We start from the raw sequence: 17500 nt of genomic DNA, 5'->3' as shown, positions 1-17500 counted from the left end.
AGTAGTGCACTGATCAGCTGATCACACACACACACACACACACACACACACACACACACACACACACACACACACACACACACACACACACACACACACACACACACACACACACACACACACACACACACACACACACACACACACACACACACACACACACACACACACACACACACACACAGCCACTCACCGCCAGGGAACATTACAGACTGACACCTCAAAATAAGTGTTTACTGTGTGTGTGTGTCACTGTGTGCTACTAAACACTCACAGAAAATGCATCCGAAGGCTCTTCACTATGCTGTAGCAGTTTGAATGATATAGCCTAATGCTGCTTCATTGAATTCCATTAATGAACTACTCATTTGAATTGACAATGTGTTACAGTAATATCATGTATTGTAATGCATTATTTAAATCCGTGTAATGACTATGCAAAGCATCCAAATAAAGAAATATTTAAATAAAATCTATTTTAACCCGTCACACTATAATTTTTAATAAGTTACATTTCTTTTATTTATCAAAATGTTCAAAGGGATGTTCAAACCAAAGATTGCATTTCATATACTGTTCTCTCTCTCTCTCTCTCTCTCTGTCTCTCTCTCTCTCTCTCTCTCTCTCTCTCTCTCTCTCTGTCTCTCTCTCTCTCTCTCACACACACACACACACACACACACACACACACACACACACACACACACACACACACACACACACACACACACACACACACACACACACACACACACACACACACACATACACACACACAATGTACAATACAGTCTGGTGGTGGGTTTTATCCAGCTGCCTAAGAGCTGGAGGAACAGGAGGAAGACGAGGAAGGGGATGGGGCGGTTAGGGGGGTGGAAGGTAAATCCTAAATCCGAGAATCCTAACGGCGCGCCCATCTCAGAGACCCGAGGGTGCCCGTGTTTGAGTGACAGCTCTCCTTTCAGTGTCGCTGTGGGACGGGGGAGGGATTAAGGCTGTCTCCCCCTGAAGGGCCATTGTGGCTCAGCGTCTCCCAGCTGCTTCTGCACCCCTCCACAGCTTTCTCTCTGTGGGACGACTGGGAGACAGGGAAAGGAGGAGTGGGTGGGTGTGTTTTGGGGGTAGAGGGTGGTGGAGGTGGGGGGTATGGGCAGAACTGACCCCCTTCTTTATTTCATGTTTTTTTTCTACACAATTTGTTGTGTGAGTGTGTGTGTGTTTGTGCGTTTGTTTGTGCATGTGTGTGTGCGTGTGTGTGTCATTTCATGTGTGTCTGGACAATATGGATAATATTTTATGGCATAGGAACATCACACAGAGAGAGAGAAATAACCTCAATACTCAAAAAGTTGTTTCTGCTGTCTCATCATCTGTTGGTCTTATAAGGACAATTTTATGTTATCTAAGGTGAAACATAATGTTGTACGGATTACCATATAGACTTGCAGTTTTACATGGCACCTGGAAAGAAATGCCAGGGGTGCGAGGCCTGTGAGGAGACTTACATGTGTTGCATACTCTTCAGGGAAGAAACGTGATAAGATTTCATCAGATTTGTGATCATGGCTGTTGTATGGGGTGGACATCACACATGTTCTTGCACCGCACCGCACCGTCACACACACACACACACACACACACACACACACACACACACACACACACACACACACACACACACACACACACACACACACACACACACACACACACACACACACACACACACACACACACACACACACACACACACACACACACACTGTCCCCCCCCCCCCCCCAGCATTAAAAACCCAGGTGTGCTCTCTAGTGAGATGCCTCCAGCCCCACACACACCCAGGTAAGGCCTATGAGGCCCACAGGCACTCGATCACATACCTCTGCTCTCTCTCATCCTCCAAACTCTCTAACTTCATCAGCTTGTGATTAATAGTACTCATTTGACTGTTTTGAGTTCTTCTTCAAACAGAGCAAAATCTTATACAAATGGCGCTTCACTGCTTTGAACTGGATCCATGTTCCCACAGCTACTTTCTGTCACATTTCCCCCACATCCCACGATTCACCGTTTTGATGATTCATCAGCGTTTTGATCATATTTATTTTGTGATATTGAACCAAAAAACATGACATAAGGTGTACAGGTTCTTTGTTGTTTTCAAGTCGAATAAAGAAAACATGATTGGTCTCCAATATTGACTAAATGTATCCAGTCAGTTAGCGGGTTTGAGCAAGGCTAATCTTCATCACACAGCGAGGAGTTATTTGAGATGCAAGTTGATTTGGAGATTCCATACTTTCTGACTGCAATTCAGGGCTTGATTCAATCGGATACGTATTAGCCGACATCCGCATAGCGGTTGTTTTGTCGGAGGTGGAACTGTGTTAGAGCTGTCAAATCCACATGCGGCTCCCGGCATTATACCTAAAGCGAACGTTGCCATTGGCTGCACGGAGTCACATTAAGAGAAATCCCATGCAGCCTTGTTAACGTGTTCGGACACTGGAATGTGAGATGTAATCTACACCTAGATTAGGCTGATAGAAATCCTCATTATTTTGTTGAATGATTTTCTATTTGAGCGTCTTTATTTCTATATAGCCTACACTTCTCGTTCTGAACTTCTAACGCCAGTGGGACGGGTGTGGCTTCGAGACAATGATTACAAGAGCAGCTGCTCACCGATTTGACACCTCCAACACAGTTACACCTTAGACACTGCCAAAACATCAGCTATGTGGGTGTCGGTTATCAGTGGTTAATGCTTGATCTGATTGAATCTCGGCCTAAGTCAGTCTCAAACACTCTTAGTGTGTGGTGTGTGTGGCCTTTGTGACCCCTGTGTTTGTGCATAAGGTTTCCCTTGCCTCCCAGCAGGGTGATGGTTGCAGGGGTGCTGGGAGGGCCCCCTCCGGGCTGTGTGGCCCCCGGCATGGAGCAGGGAGGGTGGCATGGCAGGCTGGGCCGGCATAGCTGCAGTGTGGCAAGGAACAGAATCTCTGCCGTGGTAGCAGGATGCCAGGGGCCTCATAGGGTCTTGCTGAGAACCTCCAAGGCAATTATACAACAGCAGTCGTCTGCTACATAGAAATAGAATCTTTAGAATGGTCATGTCCGCCATATTGAGGGTACCCATGATACAGGCATATTCTAGTCATTCTAATTCTATGGTCTGCTAGCCCTGCACAGCCAGGGAATGCAGAAGCCTCGTGGAAATTTTGACTTAAACAATGTTTATCATCCAGAGCAGAGTTTATATCGGTGCCAAACCATGTTTGGTGGTGAAGATCAACAGATATTACATTCAAGCATATACAGTACACAAATGTATATGTTCACAGAGACACACACACGCACGCACGCACGCACGCACGCTCGCACGCACACACAATACACACGTAGGCCCAGACGTATTGCCTTTGTAATTCTTCAACATGAGAGTAAGTCCTTGGGAGAAGAGCCTTGGACTGTAATGTGTGTGCGTGAGGGGTGCACTGTTGCCCCCCTCCTCTCCCTCCCTGTCCCCATCACCCAAACGGAGAGGAGTGGAGGAGTGGAGAGCTCTCTCTCGCTCTCGTCTTCTCTCAGTCTGATGAAAGAAGCTCTGTGATCGCTTCGACAACAAAGGGCCAGGCCGTCCATGTTTGGAGGAGCTTCCCCTCTCTTCTCTCCTTCCTCCTCCTCCGTCTCCTCTTCCTACTCCCCTATGATCTCTCTCCCTCTCTTCTCCCTCTCTTCTCCCGCCTCCCCCTCTCCTCTCTCTACTCCGTCTCTATCTCTCCCTGCCTGATGCCACTCACTGGCAGCGCGGCGGCTCCCATTCTCCGTGAGGGCCCCACGATACAATCAGGGGACGGAATTAAAAATCAGAAAGTGTCCTTGTCGGGAGGCACCCGGGATGGCACACTTTGATGTCTCCACGGAAATTTGAAATTCATATGTTGTCACACTTCATTTTACTCCTCTCCTCCCGCTAGTTCTTTCTCTTGCCGCGTTCTTTCCACTGCCGTCATGTACTATTCAGTCTGAACCGGGAGGAGGAAGGCATTGTAAAAGTGTTCGAAGTTCCAACCACTTCTCTTTCTTTTATATTTAATGTTTTTACATGATGAGATGGGAGGGGAGACATAATGAATCATTTCATTTCCTTTTGATTAGAGGTAGATTGGGGGTCCTGAGGGGCGCGTGGGTTAGGCAGGAGATGACAGGGGATGAGGATGGGGGGGGGGGGTGTAGGAGACTTTGATGGCACTTCAGAACCCTGCGCCAAGTCTAAGCGTTCTGACAGGGAAAGGGAAAGTGACTGCCACACACACACACACATGCAGAAAGCAGGGAGATAGGAAGATGGCCAGGGAACTGGGCGCATACACTCAAAGCCATGCGCACATGCACGGACACACACACGCACACCATCCTTCCATAAAACCCAGCCTGCATTGCATGCGAAAACAAATATATGCTCACTCCGCACAAACAAGGTCTACCACTTCAAAATGGCTGACGTGACGCCGTTATTAATCCTGTTGACGTTAAAAGGGAACACATCAAAAAGTGCTAACATCACAGACACAAGCGATGTGAACGCTTGTGTCTGAACAACACAACGCTCATTGTAGCTGATCTGAAGGAATTCCCTTCCTTGTTTCGAGAAGTGAGGGAGCATAATTAGGCTTGAATCAATGCAATTAATAATCAGTGTGTCTGTCTGAGCTGAGGGGACCAAAGAGCTGATGGGTTTAGATGTGCTGTCTAGTGTTTCTGCCTGGAACTCGAGGAAAATCAAGGGGCACAACGTTAAGCCTTGATGGCCTCCAAAGACAGTAAAAAATGGGCATGGAGGTGGGGTGGAGTGGGGTGGGGATTTGTGGCTGGGTTGGGGGGATGGAGGGGTAGAGGGACTTGGTGGGCGTTGGTTCCCCTTGTCCTGAGCACCCCTGTTCCATCATTAATCTCTCCTGGTGAGCCCCTCTCTCCCCCTCTCTCTCCCTTTCTCTCTCCCCCTCTCAGGCCCACTCCCTAAGGTGATGCCAACACACCTCTCCTCACTCTACCCTACCCCCACGCAAGCCAAAACACCCCCCCCCTTCCACTCCTATCCCCATTATTACCCCCAGCAAATCACTCCTCCATGCCTCTCTCTCTCTTTCCCTCTCTCTTCCTCTCTCTCTCTTTGTGACGAATGGGTTTTAATAAAACTTGACAGAGTGATGGAATTAAAAGTGCATCCCATGGCCTGCTTTAGCTCCAGCCATCTCGTTGACATATTTAAAACAGGGCCCCTATTTCATTGCATAGCCACTGTCTTACATCATTGGGCATCAGTAATATTATTGTAATCCACCTCCTCCTCATCATCATTGACAGGGCTTGTGTTGTTATGGTTGATGTCGAAACCACCGTTGCAATTAACAATGCAGCTTTACAGCGCCCAAGTTACCAACGTCCTTGTGCCAATGCTGATCCCAATAAAATCAGCTCCCGTCGACCCTATTAGCGGATATTACACCCATCTCCCCTGTTACCTCATTACGCTATACTATAGAGGATTATGAAAAAGGGGGTCGTACTGGAAACTAAACGAGCTGCCTGTATGTGCGTCTTTTCCGAGGGAAAGCACCCATAAGGGGTAACCGACAGAGAGTATTTACCCACGCCTCCCGACCTCTCGCTCTACGTTAGAAAGCATTGTTTTGGTGGATTATGGGGCGGGGGGGGGGGTTACGGAGTAGGACTTAATCCCCCTTCCTAATTTCGAATCTCTCCTGATTCCTGCGGGATGCATGGGGGGTGTGAGGGGGAAAGGGGGGCTTCCCAAAACTCTTCTTGGGTAGGGGAGGGGGTGGGTGGGAGGGGGATGAGAATAAAGAGAGTAGGGTATGTTTTTTAACAAAGGAGATATGATACAATTGGCGGGACATGGCACTATTGGCAGGGGAAAAGGTAACAGTTGACAGCAGGACGGTGAGTTGTCATATTCACCTGAATAGCCTCAGGGAACATTCTCAAACCAGCCCAGTGGTGCCTTAATGTACTAGATGCTTCCTGAAAGCTTAAAATGGGATTGTTTGACGTAAAATGAAGACTCATTCTTCGTCACTGGAAAGCTGAAGGATTCAAATGAACACTTTTAATAAAAGTAGGTGTTGAGAGTCACAGGATACAACATTGTTTCTTCATCCTGGTCCTGGGGAACTACACACCTGATTCCACTAATCAACTCATAATCAAACCTATGATTAGTGGTATCAGGTGTGTAGTTCTAGGGCAGGGAGTGACCTTTTTAGATGTTGCCCTAAAACTACACACCTGATACCACTAATCATAGGAATTCAGAAAACTTTGCTACAACATAGTGATCGATATTCAGACCGCACCACAATAACAACATACCGTATCTCTACCGTATAAATATTTGCCACTCACAACACCAAAGTACCAGAGCTGTGGATAATTTCTGATTTCCAAAACACTTATGTTGCAGGCTTGGTACTGTATATTTGGTGGAGGGAATGGGATGACTAGTTTGTAAGATGATAACCTATAATCTGGTAGGAACACATGATGGGATTCCCCAGGCAGGATGCAGGGACACCTAGGGTTTTAAGGAAATGGGATTAGGAAGAGGAAGGGAACGTTAAACTTCGCTGTAGGCAGTCACACATAAACCCCAAACCTAGCAGACTACAGTTTACTTCCCTAAGCCAATAACAGTGTAACCTAGCCAGAAAGTGTTGCCATACTGAACGGTGAATCCTAACTTCCACTTAAGTCAAATGTTTCAAATAGTCACGCATTGATGCCAATGGGAGACTAAGTGAAAAATCAATTTATGTGGAAGTTAGGATTTGCCCCGAACATTGTATTACATAAAACAAAGGAGATGGAAACTGACGAGTGAAACAATAAGAGGGATGCATCTGTTAGGTCAAGTTCACCTAACAGATGCATCAACTTGTACTGGTTGGCGAGGGTGAGTAAGGCAGAAGGAGTAAGATTGAGAGAGAGGGTGAGATAGAGGAGTGAGAGAGAGGGAGGGTTGTTGAGGGCGGACGAGGGACTTAGTTAGAAGTCGTCGAGCCCATTGACGGAGTAACCTTGGGTGGCTTCCAGCGCCTGCCCAGCGAGTGAGTGACGGGGGCTTGGCGAGGGGCCAAGCAGAGCCTTTTGTGCTGGCTGACGCCACATTCCAATCAGCCATGGATATCTAGGCTGAGTCCCAAATGGCACCCTATTCCCTATGCAGTGCACTAGTTTTGACCAGGGTCCATAGGGCTCTGGTCAAAGGTAGTGCACTATATAGAGTATAGGGTGCCATCCGGATGCACTCTGGGCTGTAATTGAAAGGCTGCCTTGTGAGCCATCTGCAGGAGAAGGGTGAAGCCCTTCCACCCCCTCCTCTATGTTCCACTACAGCCGGCGTGGTCGAACGCCCAGGAGGAAGCCAGACCTGCTTATGTTGATGTGACCACTAGGATACACCAGACAACCCTAAGGAACAACAGTTACTGATACAGAAGCCACATAATGGTTGACTCAACTAAAGGCAGCTATTTTAGTATAAATATAGTAAATTGGGCTGGATTCTGCGAAACTGACCATAGCAATGTTTATGAGATGTTGGTTTCAAAATGAATGCGAAGAAGTCTCACTGAAAACGAGAGGATGTGAGCGGAGTGAGTCAATCATCAAGAGCTTTTACAGTATCGCAAACCATTTTTCTGCCAAAATTGTTTATGTGCTACTGCGTAAATACTAAAGTACTGGTTTGATTGATTGACATATCAAAACCATCGTCCTAATGTTACACTTTATTTCTAATTTGCACCAGGCTCTTTAGATGGAAACTGGTACATGTAAGGCCAACAATTAATTCACATGATTTAGACTAGTGTTTCTGATATTATGCAACGTGAAATAATAAAAGCAATTTGTTGAGCCCACATGCCTCCCTAAAGTAATCTAACAATGTCAATCTATCAAGTGACTATTGATGACTTCACATGGTGTCACACGTTAACTTTTTCAACCGCTAATCATTTTCATTATTTGCAAATACAAATACAGAATCTATGGGAACTGGATTCTTTGTCCTTGTGTCTCAACAAACTTGTAGCCAATAATTCCTTGCAGCTGAAATGGTCTGGCAGTTGATAAAAGGAACTCAATATTCCGTGCCAGCAACCTCGTAAGATAAATGACTTGATGATAGGTGTCGTCTGGAGAGAAGAAGAAAAGCACACAACCCGTTAGCATCATACATGTACGTGCAATTAGCATTGTGCTCGCTTCATACAGAAAGTATCTTGCTGGAGTACACCTGGTGTGGTGTGTTAAAGGAATGTGAAGTATTTCAGGTAGACCGAAGTACAAATAGCACAAAATGTGTGACAGCTGAACGTACTATGGACTACGTACAGTGTGTTCCTCTGTCAAATTGTGTGTAAATACTGTTTGTAAAAACAGTTTAAACCGGTTAATGAAGCTGCCGTAGGGCAATATATTTAACCAGTTATGTTCCCTTGGGCTTAAGTCAACTGATGGGAAAATGTCGATGAGTCTTACATTTTTTTATTGATCAAATCAAGTCATCTTAAAAAAGTGGACTGGGCTAATCTTAATGAAGTTTTCAAATGTCTCTTAAAGCGAGAGAGATACTGTTTCATCTTTGGCGTACCATCACTTGAATATATAACATCTTCAGAGTAAATAAACACAGTCCAGCGATGCATTTATTCATGACCCACATCATTAGTGCTGTGTTGTAACAGTGGAGGGTTGGGGCTGATAAAGTTTTGCATTACATTGAACATGGTGAGGAGCATGTTAAATGCGTGTGGCAGGCTTCCAGCTGGCCCTGTGGTTGTCTAGGGGACTTGTTTGCTTGCCAGCTGGCATCAGAATGCACCGCCGCCACCGCACCGTGTTCGTTCATGACACGCGTCTCCGAAACTTGAGGAAAACGTGGCAAACACTTGAACGTGCCTCATCACAGACGGTTTGACAAAGGAAGCAATACTTTTTTCCCACTTTTATTTTCAAGGACTTTGAAAAGAATCGATGGTGAGTTTATCTGAACTGTATGGAAGTGAGAATTCAGATAGTGCTATGCAAATGTTTACCCCCTAAAATGTCATGACATATTGGTAAGTGAGCAATATGGAAAACATTAGGTCCGACAGTACAATGTAAACAACATTAGGACATGTATACGGTGGCCCGGAGGCATTCTCTTTCTTTTTAACCCAGAGAACGGAAAGGAATTCCCAGTAAGTTGGATGTCCCTGTCCAAGGTCCTGATAGCTCCAATCTTAACGCTGGTATTCCGGTCTGCTCCCAATACGAGACCACTTGGAACGCCGTTAGACGAGGGAATGGACAATCTTCCAAATGCAGAATCATTGTCTGTTCCATTGGTTTCCAACAGTGATACGTCTAAACACTGAATAACAATTCACACTCAGAGGACACTTTATCGTGCTTCCAAGAGTTGATACACGAATAGGGACAACTTATGTAGAACATAGCCTATTCTATTGTCTACTGCCAAGTGGATATCCTTTAATCAACAATGGAAGCCTAAATGCTTGTTATGTAAATATGTGGATAACCTCCATCCTCTCCAACCAACTGTGCTAGTTCAAAGAATCCACAGGCAAAACATATGTATTAATTGCACTAAAAAACCTTCACCAATATAATTTCCCCAGAGTGAACACACTACAGATTCCATAGATAGAAAATCCCTGCATGACATACAAATTAATAATGTAACGTTGTATACGGTATATCTCTAGATATTTGACATGGGTCCATATGCTCCTAGCGATCAGATACTGGATAGGCCTTAATAACATCAGAGATAAACAACACTTCTTCCTGCCTGGTCTCTCCGAGGAACTCCCCGCTCAATCAATTAATTACCTCGTTTCTGAGTTTGACTTGAGGCGGTCTGTAATTCTCTTTAAATTTTAATTTAGCTTAGTCATGGGCCTGATGGTGAGGGGGCTTGGTATTGTCCTGTGGATTTGTTGGTGGTGTTTTGGTCGGACTGTTTTGGAAAGAACCTGAGCTGCGGGAGAAGACTGAAACCTCCAGGAATAGCTAACTAGATAGCTAGCATACAACATAGCCTATTGCTAGCCAGCATAAAGCCTATTGCTATGCTATTCCTAACTAGCTAGCGGGAGAGCACGTAGGCAGAGGAAATGCCATGGAAACGCCTTTTGTGTTATGCGCACAATGCGAGAGGACAACCTTCCCCAGCCTCTGTCGCTTCTGCCCTTTTGAAGCTCTCTTTCTCTCATCGAGTGAGGTCGGACAATGGTTCACATTGCAGGTCGGTATAGCAGCTAGGTCACGGGCTCTGTGTGGGTGGCTAATGCAATGCTGAGTGGGAGAGTGTATCCAGTGGGCCTTGTTCAAAGAATACCAGACCATCAGTATCCTCAATAAATCCTCTTTCAACATTATGAAAGTGTAGTTGAACTCGAGTCCTTTGAGATTTTGCACGTCAGGTCGAGTTTGGAAGCATTGTGTTCAGTTGGAAAAATGTTCATCCAGGTTCTAGATGAAGATGTGCTACCTTTCATCAGCACTACATGCTAAATCTGACTACCAACGGGTAAACAAACTGCAACACAAAACAGAGAGGAGGCAAAGTCTCTCTTGAACCCCAAACCTGTAGAGGATACCATCCCACCATCCATCTTCAGTGAGAAAAGGGATGGATCCATTTAGGCTGTCAATTAACTCAATAGATGTATTTATTACTCACATCACATCCATAGCCAGCTGAGTTGACTTTCTCCTGAATCGAATGCTTGAGGGATACGGAGAGGGGAAGATAGTGGAAGATGTTCCTATCCCTGTACCCTATCTGATTCTCTATCTGTGTTTCTAGCCCTAAGCACAGGAACACAGTAAAAACCCAGTGTTGGCCTCTGTCCACCTTACTTGCAAAATATCCCCCATCAGCATATTTCTCAGAGTTCCAGTGGGCCAACGTAAGAGGGGGAGAAGGAGGGGAATGAGTAGAAGGGGGAGGCAGATGAGAGGGGGGGGGGGGGGGTGAGGATAGAAGAGAGGCTGAGGAGAAGGGGGGAGACTGAGACTCACTCCAGGATTCTCCCCTCCTTCTCCCCAGAGCCAGACATCGCTCAAAGTTTTGAATTGCTCTGTGAGTGAGATGTTGAGTGTTTGTCAGTAAATACACTACACTGTATGAGTGTGTATTGGATTGTGGAAAAATTGACTGCAGTCTGCCATTGCACCAAGTATGCTAAATCACACCCCCCACTCTCCATATCCATAGGATCAAAAGCCTTATGCCTATCTACATGTTGAGAGATCCTTTTAAACTTGACCCTCCATTAAAACCCCAACGCTTTATGAGGGCTTATGTGTGGTTCAAAAGTTCATTAACGCCTGAAGTGAGAGAGAAGGGTCACAAGGTCTCAGTAAAGTACATAGCCACGGTATGTCTGTTATTATTTTCCTGTGTAACAGAAATCAACATAAAACCAGAGTGTTGCAGTTATTAGTTATCTTGATCTGAGTTCATGCTCCTTTTGAGTCCCAAATACAATGTGGCTGTGAGACCCAAAAAGAGGACACACAGCTTAACAAATCAACACGTGCTCAGCCAAGTCCTGAGAGAAGCACAAACACAGGCTCAGAGAAGGAAATGAAACCAACCCCGCAACAGAGAACTAACCTCCACAGGGCGAGAAGGGACGAGGAGGGAGGATGCAAACCTCTCTCTCTGTCGAGAGGGAAAGAGAGAGGAGGGAAAGCGGGTGAGTGACAGCTGAGCGAAGGAGTGAGAGGAGGCAGAGGCAGCAGAGAGAAAAAATGAAAGAACAGCAGAGGCTTGATGTGATTTCTATGGGATGTTTGTTGACACTGATTTGTGGCCTCGGGCCAAGGCATAAATGATTGAACAGCGCGCCTGTCAAAGCCAGAGGATTTCTCTGGGCTTCTGTTTCTCCCCACGCGTTTCGCTGGGGGGAAGGTAGCAGTCAACTAATTGACACAGAATCAAGCATGAAACACACTAAGCGCTCACCCTCCTCTATGACTACTGGCCTTTCGGTGGGAGGGGGCCTTCCTGGTTGATGTCAGTAACGGGCTGAAGTGGAGATGGGTGCAGACACACAGATATAAGCGAAAAACACATAGGCTATCAACAAATCGACGTCAACTCAGACACGCGCCAAACATACGAGAATACATTTGGTGGAAAAGATGGAGATTAACATATGCACGTCTACTCATATCTACTGTATAGCACCCAGCCAAGTCCTGTGGCTCAGTTGGTAGAGCATGGCTCTTGCAACGCCAGGATAGTGGGTTTGATTCCCACGGCCACCTACACATAAAACATTTCTGAACGAATGACTGTAAGTTGCGTTGTGTAAAAGCTTTTGCTGGTATAACATTACATTATACACGGACTATACCAAACAATAGGAACACTGTCTTAACATTGCCCTCAGGACAGCCTCAATTCGTCGGGACAGACTCTACAAGGTGCTGAAAGTGTTCCACGGGGATGCTGGCCATCGTGGACTCCAATGCTTCCCACAGTTATGTCAAGTTGGCTGGATATCCTTTTGGCTGTGGACCATTCTTGATACACACGGGAAACTGTTGAGCATGAAAAGCCCAGCAGCGTTGCAGTTCTTGACACAAACCGGTGCGCCTGGCACCATTACCGTACCCGGTTCAAAGGCACTTAAATCTTTTCTCTTACCCGTTCACCCTCTGAATGGCACACATACACAATCCATGTCTCAATTGTCTCAAGGATTAAAAATTGTTCTTTAACCTGTCTCCTCCCCTTCATCTACACTGATTGAAGTTGATTTAACCAGTGACATTCATAAGGGATCATAGCTTCACCTGGATTCACCTGGTCAGTCTACAGCGCATTCGGAAAGTATTCAGACCCCTTGAATCTTTCCACATTTTGTTACTCTACAGCCTTATTCTAAAATTGATTAAATCGTTTTTTTCCCTTTATCAATCTACACACAATACCCCATAATGACGAAGCAAAAACAGATTTTTTGACATTTTTGCCAATGTGTAAAAAAACAACAACTGAAATATCACATTTACATAAGTATTCAGACCCTTTACTAGGCACTTTGTTGAAGCACCTTTGGCAGCGATTATAGCCTTGAGTCTTCTTGGGTATGACGCTACAAGCTTGGCACACCTGTATTTGGGGAGTTTCTCCCATTCTTCTCTGCAGATCCTCTCAAGCTCTGTCAGGTTGGATGGGGAGCGTCGCTGCACAGCTATTTTCAGGTCTCTCCAGAGATGTTCGACCTCATTGCTTGGTTTTTGATCTGACATGCACTGACATGCACTGTTCAACTGTGTGACCTTAAATAGACAGGTGTGTGCCTTTCCAAATCATGTCCAATCAATTGAATTTATCACAGTTGGACTCCAATCAAGTTGTCGAAACATCTCAAGTATGATAAATGGAAACAGGATGCACCTGAGCTCAATTTCAAGTCTCATAGCAAAGGGTCGGAATACTTATGTAAATAAGGTATTTCTGTTTTTAATTAATATATTTGCAAACATATAAAAAAAAACTGTTTTCACTTCGTCATTATGGGGTATTGTGTGCAGATTGATGAGGAAAACAATTAATTTATACATTTTTGGAATAAGGCTGTAACGTAACAGAATGTGGAAAAAGGGAGACAGGAGGGGGGTGAGGGAGACAGGAGGGGGGTGTGAGGGAGACAGGAGGGGTGGCGTGAGGGGGTAGTGCTGGCTCTCGGACCTCAGGGTCAATTATCTTCAGGAAGGAGGTACCGAAGTCTTCACTGCATCTCATTTGCACGGCGGTCGGTGAAAATCACCTGAAGGCCTTCCCAGCCCTGCTGCCGCCCTGGCAGCGTCCTGCCACGGAGATAAGGCAATTAATGTCTCCTCTCAATGACACATGCTCTTGATGTGACACACATTTCACTTCCCTGCATTGAGTTGCATGTTAAAAAAAAGTCACCTTATCGCTTCTTTACTTCCCACAGAGACTAATTTCAGGTACAGCGCGTCTCCTGCAGAACCTGAGGCAAATGTGTGTAAGGCTGTGAGATCACAAATACAGAGATACACATCTAGAAACACACACACGTGCACACAGCTTTTTAACCTGAATTTTCAGGACTTTTTGTGGAGTAAAAATATATTCCCATTCACAATCCTATTTTCCCTAACCTCTAACCCTTAACCCTAACCCTAACCCCAAACCCCTAACCCTAACCCTAACCCTAACCTTATAACCCCTAAACCTAACCTTAACCCTAACCTTTAACCTAAACCTTAAACCACACGCCTAAAATACAATATCATTAATTGAACAACCATAATTTTATTGTACTGCATTTTGACTGCATTTCAACGGCAGTGACATTTTGTAAGGGTATCCTGTATTATTGTGCCGGTTTATCTTACATGCTGGTAGTCTAGAACAAATGTTTTGGAAGTGAATGTGTACTAGTCATTCTGGAATTTGTAGTCATTCTGGAATTTGTAGTCAAAAATGAATGGTGAAAAAAGGTTTTATGGGTATTATAACTCATCCACTGAGGCAGACTATTAGCATCAATCAACATTATAATTAAAAAAAAATTATAGTATTTGATTACGAAAATATCTATGTCCGTGTTTGCCACCGACAGGTCACAAAAACAATTGCAACTTCAAACTGGTTTCTAAACCAGCAGAGGGTGTACAAAGTAAATGTGTTGAAATGTTTTTATAAACCAAACAGGAAGACTTGACTGCCTCTTTAAAACATGGATTCAACTTTATGTGATTAAGTCACTGTTCTGTTTGTGGAGACAGAGCTGACGTATGTAACAAAATGAGTTTTAAACCTGACAAAATCAAATAGTAATATAAAAACAATGCTTTCTTTAGCAAGTCACCTTCTATCAGATGAGGATGATGTCAAAATTCTAAATAAAACTTGGGAGTGAGATCCAAAGCTCACCCACTGCTTGCTCAAATCAAATATGAATAACGAAGTAGTCTGTAAACCCAATCTGAGCCCCCGCTTGAACACATCCATAGAGGTAGGTGTGGTCAACAGGAAGAGTTCACCATATGCGCCACATCAACATTAATCAGATCCTTTGCACAACCACAAAAGCCATTTTGTCCAGCATTGTGTGTGACAACAAAAAGCAGAACAGTAACATTTAACGTGGCCACTGCAAGACACGGAACACACACTGAGTATATCAAACATTAGGAACACCTTCCTAATACTGAGTTGAACCCCCCCCCCCCCTCATCAGAGAAGAAAATTCATATATTTCCCTTCAAATCCCTGTTTTGGTGTTTTCAAAGCAAATGCACACTAACCTCTAGAATTTGTTTTTTATCCACCTCCTTTTTGTGCCCAATTGTTTGCCAGTAATCAATTATTGAGTTGCTTGTCGAAATGATGTTAAGACCATTCTATCTTTCTTGATCAGCTTTTGAGCCAAATTATGAATAGGCAATTTTCTTAACCCAAAAAGGTCTGTAGCTTGCATCTTATCCATTGCGTAGGCTACGTGTTCATTATACATCGGGGAATCTAATGGAATAAATAATGAGAACTTCCTACGCCTGGCAGGTGCAACGCTGAAGGATACAACAATCCTCTGCATTAGACTTACATGCCCATAACGACAGTTCCAAAATGCAAATAGCTAGAAAATAGCAAATAGCAATAATATTCCAAATCATCCGCAAGATACAATAAGTCAGAAGTCACAATTTACTTTACCTCTAAAGTTCTCAATATAATCCACGAGTTCCCAATGATATATCGCTAGGGGCCACCATTTACTGTAGTGGGGTAATTATTATCATATATGCATATTATATACCCCTCACATTATATACCCCTTATTAAGCGACTCGTAATAAGACTAAGCAATTAGTCCATTAAATGAATTATCGTCATCTGATTCCATTTCACGTTATAGTAAAACCATGTGCAAAGTATTATGTGTTTAGCTGTCTAAGATCAAGGTGTGGTCATGAGAACGGAATTCTAAATGCAAGTTTATTTAATTAAATTGTAAAATGAATGAAATCACATACAAGGCATAACGCTTAAGTTACAAGGTAAAACTGACATTAACAAAGCATAAGTCAATGGCATACACTGCCGGTCAAAAGTTTTAGAATAGCTACTCATTCAAGGGTTTTTCTTTATTTGTACTATTTTCTACATTGTAGATTAATAGTGAAGACATCAACACTATGAAATAACACATATGGAATCACGTCTTAAACCAAAAAAGTGTTAAACAAATCAAAATATGTGTTATATTTGAGATTGTTCAAATAGCCACCCTTTGCCTTGATGACAGCTTTGCACACTCTTGGCATTCTCTTAACCAGCTTCATGAAGTAGTCACCTGGAATGCATTTCAATTAACAGGTGTGCCTTCTTAAAAGTTAATTTGTGGAATTACTTTCCTTCTTAATGCGTTTGAGCTATTCAGTTGTGTTGTGACAAGGTAGAAGATAGCCCTGTTTGGTAAAATACCAAGTCCATATAATGGCAAGAATAGCTCAAATAAGCAAAGAGAAATGACAGTCCATCATTACTTTAAGACATAAAGGTCAGTCAATACGGAACATTTCTAAAACTTTGAACGTTTCTTCAAGTGCAGTCACAAAAACCATCAAGCGCTATGATACCTGGCTCTCATGAGGACCGCCACAGAAATGGAAGACCCAGAGTAACCTCTGCTGCAGAGGATAAGTTCATCAGTTTCCAGCCTCAGAAATTGCAGCCCAAATAAATGCTTCACAGAGTTCAAGTAACAGACACATCTCAACATCAACTGTTCAGAGGAGACTGTGAATCAGGCCTTCATGATCGAATTTCTGCAAAGTAACCACTGCTAAAGGACACCAATAAGAAGAAGAGACTTGCTTGGGCCAAGAAACACGAGCAATGTACATTAGATCAGTGGAAACTTGTCCTTTGTTCTGGAGTCCAAATTGAACATTTTTGGTTCCAACTGCCGTGTCTTTGTGAGACGCGGTGTGGGTGAACGGATGATCTCCACATGTGTATTTCCCACCGTAAAGCATGGAAGAGAAGGTGTTATGGTGTCGGGGTGCTTTTCTGGTGACTTTGTCTGTGATTTATTTAAAATTCGAAGCACACTTAACCAGCATGGCTACCACAGAATTCTGCAGCAATACGCCATCCCTTCTGGTTTGGGCTTAGTGGGACTATCATTTGGTTTTCAACAGGACAATGACCCAACACACCTCCAGGCTGTGTAAGGGCTATTTGACCAAGAAGGAGAGTGATGGAGTCCTGCATCAGATGACCTGGCCTCCACAACCCCCCGACCTCAACCAAATTAAGATGGTTTGGGATGAGTCGGACCGCAGAGTAAAGGAAAAGCATCCAACAAGTGCTCAACATATGTGGGAACTCAAGACTGTTGGAAAAGC

General features: G+C 44.2%; 1 long non-coding RNA gene across 1 annotated transcript in view; it reads right to left on the bottom strand.

Moving 5' to 3' along the window:
- LOC139564379 (uncharacterized) overlaps positions 1 to 17500 on the bottom strand; it is a 247644-nt gene that overhangs the window by 120237 nt on the left and 109907 nt on the right. The gene's annotated exons all lie outside the window — the stretch shown is intronic.

The sequence above is a fragment of the Salvelinus alpinus genome, chromosome 35 (genome assembly GCF_045679555.1).
Source record: "Salvelinus alpinus chromosome 35, SLU_Salpinus.1, whole genome shotgun sequence".
In the NCBI taxonomy this organism is placed as follows: Eukaryota; Metazoa; Chordata; class Actinopteri; order Salmoniformes; family Salmonidae; genus Salvelinus; species Salvelinus alpinus.
Note: the sequence above shows the minus strand (reverse complement) of the source record. Positions and strands in the feature narration are given on the sequence as shown.